Below are 12,276 nucleotides of genomic sequence, written 5' to 3'. Positions count from 1 at the left end.
TTCCTCTAATTGGTTCAACCCCCATGCTTAGGCTCACAGTGTCTTTACTTCTCCTGTTGGGGGGACCAGAGGCTGGGCAGGACAGTTGTTGATGGAGGGAGGGGTTGGACAGCTGGGGGATTGTGGGGGTGGATTCAGGAACATCCAGAGGGCATAATTACCAGCAAATCTGTGCGTGCACGCTATCACAGTATTGATGGGTTTTGTGGACTGCTATTTGTTATTGGGTGGGAAGGGCTGGCGCACCCTCATTAACACTTCTCACCTCTGGAACAGAAAGCAGCGGAAGTAAACAAGTAAAAAGAAGAAAGAGTTTATTATTTTCTCACAGACAAACACACAAAGAACAGAGTGCCTGTATGCACACAGCAGTACACAAATGTACAGCTAGACACATTAAAGGTTTTACAGTTTTCAATTATTATGGATTTTAAAATGAAATGAAATGAAAAAGAGATTTGGACCTGATGTTTTTTGTTTTTTTTGCCCTCCCTTCATTACACCTTTTATATTTCAACATTTATTTGGGTTCTACTGATATACTTTTGTATATTTTACTTCATGTTCAACTGTGGATGTTCTTAAAGCAGCCACTCAGTGATAAATGAACTCCATACGTAGTGCTCTTCTGTCAACATGATGAAGGCAAAGTTCTGATGAACAATATAAAAGCCTTGCTGTGTAATGCGTTTTTATGCTAAGATACATTGAATTGAAACTTTCCACAGAGTTATATGTTCTGAAAGCATGTACAGAGTCTTGCTTATTCTTATTTTCTCCACTTTAGATGACAGCAGCGCTTTTTCTTGCATCTGAGTCAAACATCCTTCTCCCTGTGGTCAGTGATAGCGTGCTTAAGCTTTCTCTCATGTGTCTTCCTCCTGCTGCCTCAGCATGTTTATTGTTTTTGTGAATACAGAAATAACAACAATGGAAACAGACAGCAGACCATTGTTCATTTTTATTAATACTTCCATTTTTTCTCTTCTACTTGTTATTTTACCCAATTGTATTTTCTTTGTCTACGGCTCGGGGGTGGGGAGCAAGTTACGATTTTTATGCCCACTGTCAACTGTTTGTGTTGAAAACTAAGACCAGTCTTTTGGGCTGCTACTTATTCAGTACGTGACCTGGATTTTAAAAAAAACCACTCTGACCTTACTGTGGAGCTGCAGGATCACTGCGCTTTACGTAAGCATTTAATAAAACAACAGAGTTGCTTAAAAACGTGTATTTGCTTCATGTTTTTGCCCAGAATGTGGACTTTCTTGCAAGTCTAGTTTTTCTTTGTTGTTTTGTTTTGCAGTTTATGCATCCCTAAGTAGGATTAAATAATGAGATTTGATATTTACCCATTTCTTTTCTTATAGTCACTGATTGTAAACTAACAATAGAAACTGTGGTGGGAAGCACAGTATTAGCTGCTACAACATACTACATCACAATCTTAAGAGGGTGAAGCAACCAAACGAATTGAGCTCTAAATCTTTGGTGATAGTCCAAAAAGTCATTTTTAGAACCCCACTGCCTTTATATCATATATATGTGTCTTCTTCCTGTATCTAATCTCCGAAGTTTAAATTGCTTTATTTTTTTATGTTCCTGGAAGATTGTTTTGGAGGAAAAACACAACTTTTCAGTCTTTCCTTGAATATTACATTGTTTCACATGCCTCTACACACAATTTAATATAGCACATATAACTGTGCTTTTGATCCTTGATTTGCCTGTTCACTTTATACTTTATATATGTGACTTGCAGTAACAGAAAAATGCACCGTTTCTGTATCTGCTGTTGTCTGAGAATTTTAAGTTCTTTGTGACATGTATAAAGATTGGGTTATGCACTTTCTGTGCCTTTATGTTGCAAAATACTCATTTGTCCAGTGATGTTAGTAATGAACCTCTGTCGTTCTTTGCTGTTTCCTCATGACGTCACAAGCTTGAAATATCTGGCAGCGAGTGAAATACTGGGGTGGCTGAAGATGTGAGTGATTTAAGGAAGTGTGTCGTTCAAGCAATTAGTTTTGCACTGTACTCCAGAGGGACTGCATACATGGAACCGTCAGGCTCAGAGGCTGCAATTAACATCTTGTGACTTGATGTTCTCTTATCTATTTTTAATAAACCCGCTACAAAAATGAGTATTGTGCTTCCTTAAGTAACGCCTAGTGCAGTGACATAGCTGTTATTATACGTCTCAGTGGACCAAAAGAGTTCACCTAAGATTTGTCGTTTAATTGTGCGTCTTTTGGATCCCTTTCAAAGCCAAAGAATGTTTGGGCTGTTTTTGAAACAACCTACATTTATCTTCTCAAAGCTTGTTTGGCATGAGATTAGATGAGACCATATCTAATTATCTATCTGGAGTTTCACAAAACATTCATAATGCTGACTGAATTCGCTCGAATACAAGAGCAAAACAATGTAGAATACATTTGCAAACAATTAGGTGGAATATGACAGTAGCTGCCCACATTAGTGGATATTGAACAGCTAGCTCTCGCTCACTAATGAAATCACCATCTGCAGCTTTCACTGTGGTACCATGCGACTGATACAAATGGCAGCATGGGGACATCCCTGACCCCCATCTGATTCTATCAAACTGTTATCAGCCCAACTGGTGTATTTCTCGATGAAGGACACAGTAAGAGGCTGAACACTGTCATTGATTAGGTGCTTCTGACTGAAAATGCAATTAGTGGATGGATACAACTTCGTTGGTGGTTATCACAAGGCACATTTCAGCACATTCGGATGTCTAAATCTCAATACACGCGTTAATGATTATTTCTAACTCACGCAAATCCAAATCCAGGGATTTATGATTACACAACTGATAAAAATTACCTTCGAGCCTTTAATTAATTTGCTAATTAAGTGACAGATGAAACTGCAGTGTCTTGAAAAAGTGTTTGCCCCCTTCCTGATATCTGATTTTTATTTATGTATTTTTTTGCGTGTTTGTCACACTTAAATGTTTCTGATCATCAAACAAATTTTTCTGTTAGACCTTGACAGGACAAGACTCAGCTGTACATCTGGAGTTAAAGGTCAAAGGTCACTCTTCATATTGTGGACATCACATCTTGCGTCAGTTGATATCAAGAAGTCACATGATAGGGTGAGGCAAGGTCTCAAAATGGTTTCACCTGAAAGCTCTGCTGATAATGATTCACACCTTTTTTCCACACCTTGGCTCATGTGATGAGGCACATGATCAATACTGGGGCAACGAGCCTCATAAGGAAAAGCTCAAAACCTGGGACTTTCCACCATTTGGTCTGAAGTGTTGAGAAGTGAAACGTCTTCCAGAAACTTTTAAAAGTCCATTCGCTTTCTTTCCAAGCTCCTTAGGCAGTTCATGCTTGAAAAGTCCTTAAATGAATGCCAAATGGCTGAATTACAGCAATTCTGCAAAGAACAATGGGCCAAATTTCTCCACAGTGATGTGAAACACTCATTGCCAGTTATCGCAAATGCTTGGCTACAGTTGTTGCCGCCACGGGTGGCACATCCAGTTATTAGGTTTAGGGGGCAAATACTTTTCAACGTCCAGGTAGGTGTGGATTGCATTTTTTTTTTCTATTAATAAATGGCTATTTATTGTATGGGATCACTTAGAAACTGCATTTGCATTTACTCTTCTCTAATATTACCATTTGCTTGATTATTAGAAACATTTAAATGTGACAAATATGCAAAAAAACCCAAAACAAAACACAGTAGATATACATACAACATCATTTAAAATTTCATATTTCATTTGAAGCAAATTAATAAATGACCTGAAGGTATTTTTTTATCATTTGTGTAATCACAACATCTCTAGAATGTTGTGATTACACAAATGATCTATTAATCAATTACTTCTTCCCGTTACCTAAGTTAACATGTGCACAGGCACTGCACCTGACAAGTTAACGTCCTTGTTTGTTTTAGGAGAACTTCAGTTTACTGAATATATGCTGACATGACTCTGACTATAGTTCACACATACAGTATTCATGCGCCAATGATCAGAGAGCAACTTGGGGTTCAGTATATTGCCCAAGGACTTTGTGTAGTTTGGCCCACAGGTTCCCACAGCCAGGGATCAACTTTCATTCAATCAACACAGCTTTTTCAGGTAAAATACCCTGTGGCTTCAGCTGCTCTTCAACCACTCCTTAGAGCCTTGCACATACATTTAAGTATTTGTCTGTTTCTTCTTTCTGTTCTGAAGATGCCTGAGACTTGTTTGATTCTTGAGGTACTACTGGCCTTTAACGTTCTTCACTTTCATTAGTAAATTCTTTGCAAGGCACAGATATTCCTCACTTTAGATGAAGTCACGTAAAAGACTTAACAAACAAGTAGTAAGGGCTTGAACAAAGTATTTCTAAAACTGTTACCTCTTCAGCCTCATTATATGTATAATTATGCATTTAAATATTTATATAACCATTTACTAAGATTTTTAAATGCGTCTATTGACAAATAATAGTTCCTAAATAATTTGTTTGTGCTTGATGTGATACTATACATTATTTATGAAGAACATCAATTCTGCCAATAATCACATTCTGTATGACCTTCTTATTCATGACTAAACCATTTAAATCAGTGCTTAGAATTTGTAAGAAGTAGTAATGCTTTGAATTAAGAATTAAGCATTTAACTTATTCATTCTTAATGGTGAGTAGTTATTATAAAGTGTTAAATTCAGTAAAATTGGTCAAAAAACGGTCACAAAAACTCTGGTATTATTCAAATTTTCCTGATAATTTCCTTAATTATGCATTGGTTTAAGAATTGGTAAAACCAAGATGCAGATAGATTTTCATTTACGCATGAAAAATTGGTGGTAAATGTGCTCTTTAAATTACAGTTGAGCTACTCTTAGATAGATTTGCTCTGAACTACCTCGACATTTGGGGTCACTCCACGGAGGCACCTGGCTTTTGGTTATCTTTGACAGTCGCAGCCATAGCAGGCATCACCCCCCAGTAGCTGTTCACCTGGCTCCTCTCCTTTGAACTACCTCCAAACTGACAGACCACTGCGACTCCAGGGGCATTGGAGGTTTGTGCAGATCTTTATTTTAGGCAAAAACTGGATTTCACAAATTCAAATCAATCATATAATCCTATGGTTCTGATGTATTTTGATAATTACTGCAAAAAGGGTGTCATAAAGAGTGAGCTACATTAGAGTATTTAATATTCCGTTGATGTCAAAGCTATTTATGACTGTAAGATTCTGAGTGGACCATGTTGTCATATGCGGCAGTGGGAATCTGAGGCAGAAACAAATTGTATGGTGCTAAGGCTGTAAAATGTTTACAGAAATGTCCTTTCATTCACTCCTAAAGGTTTAGCCCTGAGTGCAACTTGAAACTTCCAAGCAAGTAAGTTCAAGTCCATCAACACAATACAAAGCAGGCTCTTTCCTGCACAGCATCATCTGTGCATAATGCCAAGAGAGTCCTCATTTCACAAAGCTGTTTGCTCTAAGAGCCTTTTATATGCTGACTATGTTGAAGCAATAAACAGGTTCCATTTTAGGCTTTGTTAATTAATAATAAAGCTGCATGCAATTCTTATTTACTGCATGTATTGTTGTTCAATTCCATTTTCATATTGTTGAGCAGTAATTTAGCTTTAATACTTTATGCTATTTTTCCCTCCTGAGTAACCTTTCACTTTGGAAACTTAGTCATTTATGTACAACTGAGGCCAGGTCAGCAAAATGTCAGTCAAGCCCAGATTGTGATTAGACAAAGTCTGTCTAGTTTATGGTAAACTTTTCAGTGCATAAAACAAAACAAGACAAAACAAAAAACCCTCTTTAATATTTTGGTGATCATTTGTTTTGACAGTAACTCACAAATATATTTGCCTGTGTTTTTGCCTTAAATAGACAGTTTAAAGAAAAATCATGACACTGGATAAGGGCCTGTTGTGGAAGTTTTCCATTTAAATAAAGCCTGCAGATGAGCGGTGAGCGGTAGCTAACATTCTTTAATCAAAACACACAAAGAACAGACAACCAAGCTTGTGGAGAGCCCACATGACCGTAGGGCAGACGGTCAGCAGGCTCTCAGTTAAATACCTTCTCCAGGAACAAAAGGCAGTACACAGCTGTTTCACACCTTAAGGTTCACACTCCCTTGCTACCTCCTAGAGTCCTCAAAGAGACAAAAGACTCTTCCTGTGGAGTTGTCTGCTTCCCCCAATTTCCTTACTAGACCCCCACCATTTGTCTTAATGTATGAGTGTGAGACTTGTTAAAATCCAGTGGCACCAAGGCATCATACAATTTGACCTCAGAACTGAAGAAGCTTCTCGGATGAGAGGTGAAACGTCTTCAAGTAACTTAAAGAAGTCCAGACGCTTTTCTTTGCAAGCTCCTTTGACAATGTGATTAATACATAAGTAAAAGAAATTCCTATGCAATCCCATAGCAGAATATGCCAAAAGTCAAAAGAAATTCCAGAAGAGGTCAACTATACCAGTCTGGGAAGGGTCAACTAGACTATTTTTGGAAAGACCGTTAGTATAATGTATAATGCTAGTATAATGGTCAAACAAAATTCCATTGTGAATACATATTTTGGTGACTGATAAGTTAGTCGATCATTATGATATAATGTAATGCACAAGTCAAAAAAACATCTTCAAAAAATTAAGATGACAAAAATGATCAATTTAATTAAAAAATGTTTAATTATCCATAGATTTCATCTCTTTTCAAGTAATGCAGTGACAGATGAAACCTTCAGAATTGTATATGAAGAACTGCACAGGAGCACCAGATGTGGTGTAGTTCATTAGCTTGTAGTGAGGTGAGTTTCTCCTTTTAGGCAGCCTCTGTGCTAACAAATACGTTTCCTCTTTTAGTACCTGAAATTTCCCTCATACAACAAAGTGCCTTCTGATGTTTAACAGCAACAATTTAAATCACTACATCCACAGTAAACCATTTCTATTTTATAAAATTCATAAAACAAAATATTTTAATAAATCCAAAATTTATAGAAGTCTTTTGTATCACAAAATAGAAATAGCAGTAAATGAGTAAATATTTTTTTTTCTTTCTACCCACCCAGTCTTATAGTTTAATTTATGTGGTCTGTAATTTAAAAGGTAGTCTTGATCTTTTTACAAATGAAGCAAGTGTTCCCTTTCTACATAAGACACACACAACTTCGAGGCAAGAGCCATAAGTGGAATCGGGAGCACTTTGATATATGTATCTTTTGTATGCCAAAAATCACTGGGTATTGCATGTTAAATGTATTTTGCTGTTAGTTTTTATCTAAGACTGAGCTGTAAACCTCATCCCAAACTAAAATATAGGACATCAGCACTGGAACCAAATCAAGAGACATAAAATTCAAAATGAATAGACGGGGGTATTAAAAATGTCTGATTTTCCATACCAAACAAAATATGTAATGTTTCCATATTGTCAATATGGTGTTAATTATTGTCTGATTTCTGGCTGAGCAGACCCCTGCAACTGTCAGTGCTGAGCTGAGACTGACTATATAACTACGGCTCATTAGCCACAGTCTAAAACCGACAAATGAGAAGCACAGAAACATTGTTTTCACCTGGTGACAATGGAGACAGCAGATTCTCACCAAAGGTAAAGTCGATATGCCAAATAATTAGCTATATCCTACTTCCTCAACAGAATTTTCCTGATTGTCTCCTCAGACATTTGGAATAGATGTCTCTGTTTTCACAGAGGTTTTTGACCTTCATGACACAACCATCCATCTATCCGTCCTTTTCTGGTTATCAACCAGCATGATGCTCCTTTGAAGACACACAGAGTGGTTTATTTATGACTGGTACAAAACCTGAGTCTGAGGAACACACAAATATGTCAGCTCTACATAGGACTGATCCAAGTCCTCAGCATCGTTCTTGAGGTACCACCATTAGTTTCTAGACTCAGTAGGGGTATATTACTCAGAAGCTTATGTCATAAATACCCCGTTAAAACAGAGATTTCATGTTTAGATTATATGGTCAAAAATCTGCTCTCATAGTTGGGACTTATGTAAAGTCTAAATAAAAACAGAATGCAATGGTTTGAAAATCTCACAAACTTCTATTTCAATTCACAATAGAAAAAGAGAAAATGGATCAAAAAGTTGGGAAAAGAGCAACAAAATGCTGGTAGAGTAAGTGGAACAACTGGGAGAAGATTTTGCAACTAAATAGGTTAACTGGCAACAGGTAAGTAACATGATTGGGTATAAAAAGAAAATCTTAGTTAAGCGGAGGTTCTGAGAAGTAAAGAGACAGAGGCTAATCTCTCAATCTGGAAAACAAAAACTGTGTCAACAAATTCAATTGTGAAAAATGTTCAGAGTACAATTCCCCAATATTAAATTGCTAAAACTTCCAGTAGCTCTTTATGTACAGTGCATAAAATCAACAAAACATTCTGAGAATGATAAGAAGTTTCCAAGCACAAGGAGGAAGGCTAAAAATCAATTGATAGCCTGGTCTTTGAGCCCTCAGGTAACATTGCATTAAAAACATTTACGATACAATCCTGGAAATCACTGCATAGGTTCTGGAACCCATACGGGAACTCTGAGTCAGAGCTCGGTACGGTTTTTTCTTGAACTGTTGTACAGCAGTGTACTGTTTTTTTAACTGACTCTCCTGATTCTGTTCAGGTACTGGTGCTAGGCAGTAAGGCCTCCCATATGGAAAAGAAATAGTAAAAACTTATATGTGAAATCATATAAGGCTTACATGATTTACTCATGAAAGTGGCCACTTTCGCATTACTTTCATGCATTGTTTTAGTAAGTATCCAAAACATACAAGTTTCATTATATAATTTTTCAAGGGATCTTATATCTGTTTTCACACTTATATGCTTTTCATACAAGTTTCACACAAGACAGATACAAACTTTATAAGATTTATATATATCTTTTCCATATGGGCTTGCTCACACTCGTTGTTCCCATCCATCCCAGGGATGGTGAATGCAGTTGAGTGGATGGCTGTAGGCAGGCCAATCAAATTATTTTCCATCAAAGCAGGAAACTATTCCTTTGTGCACTTGTGGTTTAGTGCACTTGGATATGTCAAGCTGAAGGCTAACACGCACACCCATAAATTTAATAGTACTCAGTATATTAAATACTATTAAAACTTTTGCTGTTCAGGCTGATTTGTTACTGTAACTTTAACTGTAGTATCACACTGATGCTGACTTTTTACATTTTTTAGAATGATAGAGGTTTTTTTCAAATAAACATGTGTCCCTTCTAACAGAAACAGCTATTCTTTAGATTACAATTTAATTTACTTACCATATTTCTATTAACTAAGTCAAAATATGATGAAACAAAGTTTCCTTTATGAGAGTGCCCCACAAAAAGAAATTTTCTTTGAAAGTGACACATCAAGAGCTTGTTCAAATTTGTTGGAAAATCAAAAGACTTCTTCACTTAGTGAGTGTGCTGCTAGAGCACTCAGACACTGGAAGGCGCAATGGCTTGCTTCTGCTCTCCCTCTGGCCATTCAAGTAATACATTCAGTTTGTACATTAGTCAAAGCTAAGATGTGGATTTATGCATCACTTTGATGTTTTTTTGTTTGTGCTCAACTGACCCTTTTTGTGGTGTTGGGGCTCAGGATGGTTTAAATACGGTAGGAAGATCGAAGACCCATATGTAGACGCGTGGCACCAAATTGAAGAAACAAAAGTGAGCCTTTTTTTTTTTTTGGATGATAAAAAATTTGTCATAGACAAAGAGTCACATACAAAAGGCAGAACTGAGACATAGCAGGGAACAAACTAGGAGGAGAGAAGATGCTGTGGCCCAGGATATGCAAGAATATATTGTAAAGATATTATGCTTTTTATGAAGGAAATATTTTCAAATGAAGGAAAAATTGAAAGGTATTAATTTAAACTAACTGCAGCACACAGTTCCCGCTGTTAAAACACACCGTTTCGAGTTTCAGGCTAGTTTTATTACTTTCTTCAAAACAAAAAAAAATAAATTTTGCATTTCACTGAGCTCATGCTTGGAAGACACTCTTCGTGCACGGAATTTTTAAAATGAGGTTTTCGTTAAACATTTACAGTGCAACTAGAGCAAATAAACCAACTACAAATTAGATTTTAATTTGTAATATTTCATCTCATAAGCAAAACTCTTGCTTAGCCGTCCCTGTTTATCACTACATTAATCAATTTAAAAGTGAAAAACATCTAAAGTGTGTCTCCATCTTGTTTATACCATGTAACTCTTTTTGAATGTCCCAAAACTGTTTAATAATCCAGCAATTATGCAACCTCATGAATCTTAAACTGTCAGTCTCCCAGAGCACTATGCAGAAAATTATTACTGCACAAAATAAGCAGTTAATGAGCCCGACAATTCCTATAATATAAAGTTTGAAAAAACAGGGCTGAAATTCTATTAGGACCACAAACATGAAAACTGTATCGACTGCAACTGCATTCATTTCAAATTTTTAGAAATGTTGCATATATTTATATAAATATTCATTAAAATGTCCTTGTGCTGCAGCAATTGGTTCAGAGTGGAGAACCTGTGCCTGAGCAACAAAGAGCATCTGACAAAGTGAGAAACTGGATTTAAAACAAGGGGGATACCTGCCACTAGACTTTGATGAAACTTCTTAGCTGAGGAAGACGAGTTTGTTTTTCCTCAGGGAAAAGTGCATAAGTGCGTACAGAAACACTGTTCAGTCAGCAGTTAAGTGGGGACTCATTCAGCTGCAAAGTGCAAATTACTTAAAGGCCCAATCTTTAATTGCAGTAATATGCTCTTGCTGGAACACCGTCACTTTTCCATTGGCTGCTTTAATACAGTAATAAATTATGTTAAAAAAAAGTTCCAAGGCCAGATCCGGTTGTGATTAGAAGTTTATAAAACCTCATCAAGGGCATGAATGTTATGATAATTTGGGGGTTTTAATGATTTCTTAGACCAACATATTGGCAGCCACATCAGCACAGGCTGGACTCATCATCAACAAGGAGAAGACCAAAATCCTTAAGCTCAACTCCAATATGTCTGTGAAGGTTCTCAGTCATCCAGGTCATCGTAGTCAAAGGAGCTTGCAAAGAAAAGCGTCTGGACTTCTTTAAGTTGCTTGAAGACGTTTCACCTCTCATCCGAGAAGCTTCTTCAGTTCTAAGGTCAAATGGTGGAGAGTCCCAGATATAAACCTAGTGGGAGTATCCCCCCACAGAGGGACAAAAGGACCCCCTGATGATCCTCTAATCGTCTGAGCCAAGGTGTGTAACTGGGTGTGGGTCCCAATCAGCCAGAGTTTCGGGCAGATGGCCCAGGATGTGAGTGGGCGTTAAGGCGTCTGGGAAGGGATCTCATCTATAATCCAGTTTTAAGATCCCTTCCCAGACGCCTTAACGCCCACTCACATCCTGGGCCATCTGCCCTCAGGAATTCGCATGATAAGGTGGGGCCAGGTTTCACAATGAACACACCTGAAACTCTGGCTGATTGGGACCCACACCCAGTTTCACACCTTGGCTCAGACAATTAGAGGATCATCAGGGGGTCCTTTTGTCCCTCTGTGGGGGGTTTCTCCCACTAGGTTTATATCTGGGACTCTCCACCATTTGACCTTAGAACTGAAGAAGCTTCTCGGATGAGAGGTGAAACGTCTTCAAGCAACTTAAAGAAGTCCAGACGCTTTTCTTTGCAAGCTCCTTTGACCTCAACTCCAATAATAACAACCCAATCATCCTTAGTGGAAGTCCTCTGGAGGAAGTACACTCTTTTACTACCTAGGCAGCATCATCAACCAGCAAGGTGGACCCGATGCAGACGTCAAGGCAAGAGTCCCCTTCATCCAGCTCAAGAACATCTGGGCATCCAGAGAGCTGACCCTGACTACCAAGATTCGACTGTTCAACGTGAAGTCAGTACTGCTGTAAGGAGCTGAAGCCTGGAAGACAAATAAAACCTTAAAAAGAAAAATCCAGATATTCCTCAACAGCTGTCTCAGAAGGATTCTCCACATTCGCTGGCCAGACACAATCAGCAACATCAAACTATGGGGTTAAATGTACCATAGCAAGTTGCATCTTAAACAGATGCTTTTGGTAGCTATTTACTAGTTTTTGGCATCATTCTGACTGGATTTTTGACCACTTATTCAAACTGACTGATTTCCTGACACTGACTTTGATTACACATTTTGGGTAGAGTTGAGGTTGGGGTTATCAGAAGGCCATTCCTGAAGATTAATGTTA

Source organism: Astatotilapia calliptera, chromosome 7, assembly GCF_964374335.1.
Source record: "Astatotilapia calliptera chromosome 7, fAstCal68.1, whole genome shotgun sequence".
Classification (NCBI taxonomy): domain Eukaryota; kingdom Metazoa; phylum Chordata; class Actinopteri; order Cichliformes; family Cichlidae; genus Astatotilapia; species Astatotilapia calliptera.
Note: the sequence above shows the minus strand (reverse complement) of the source record.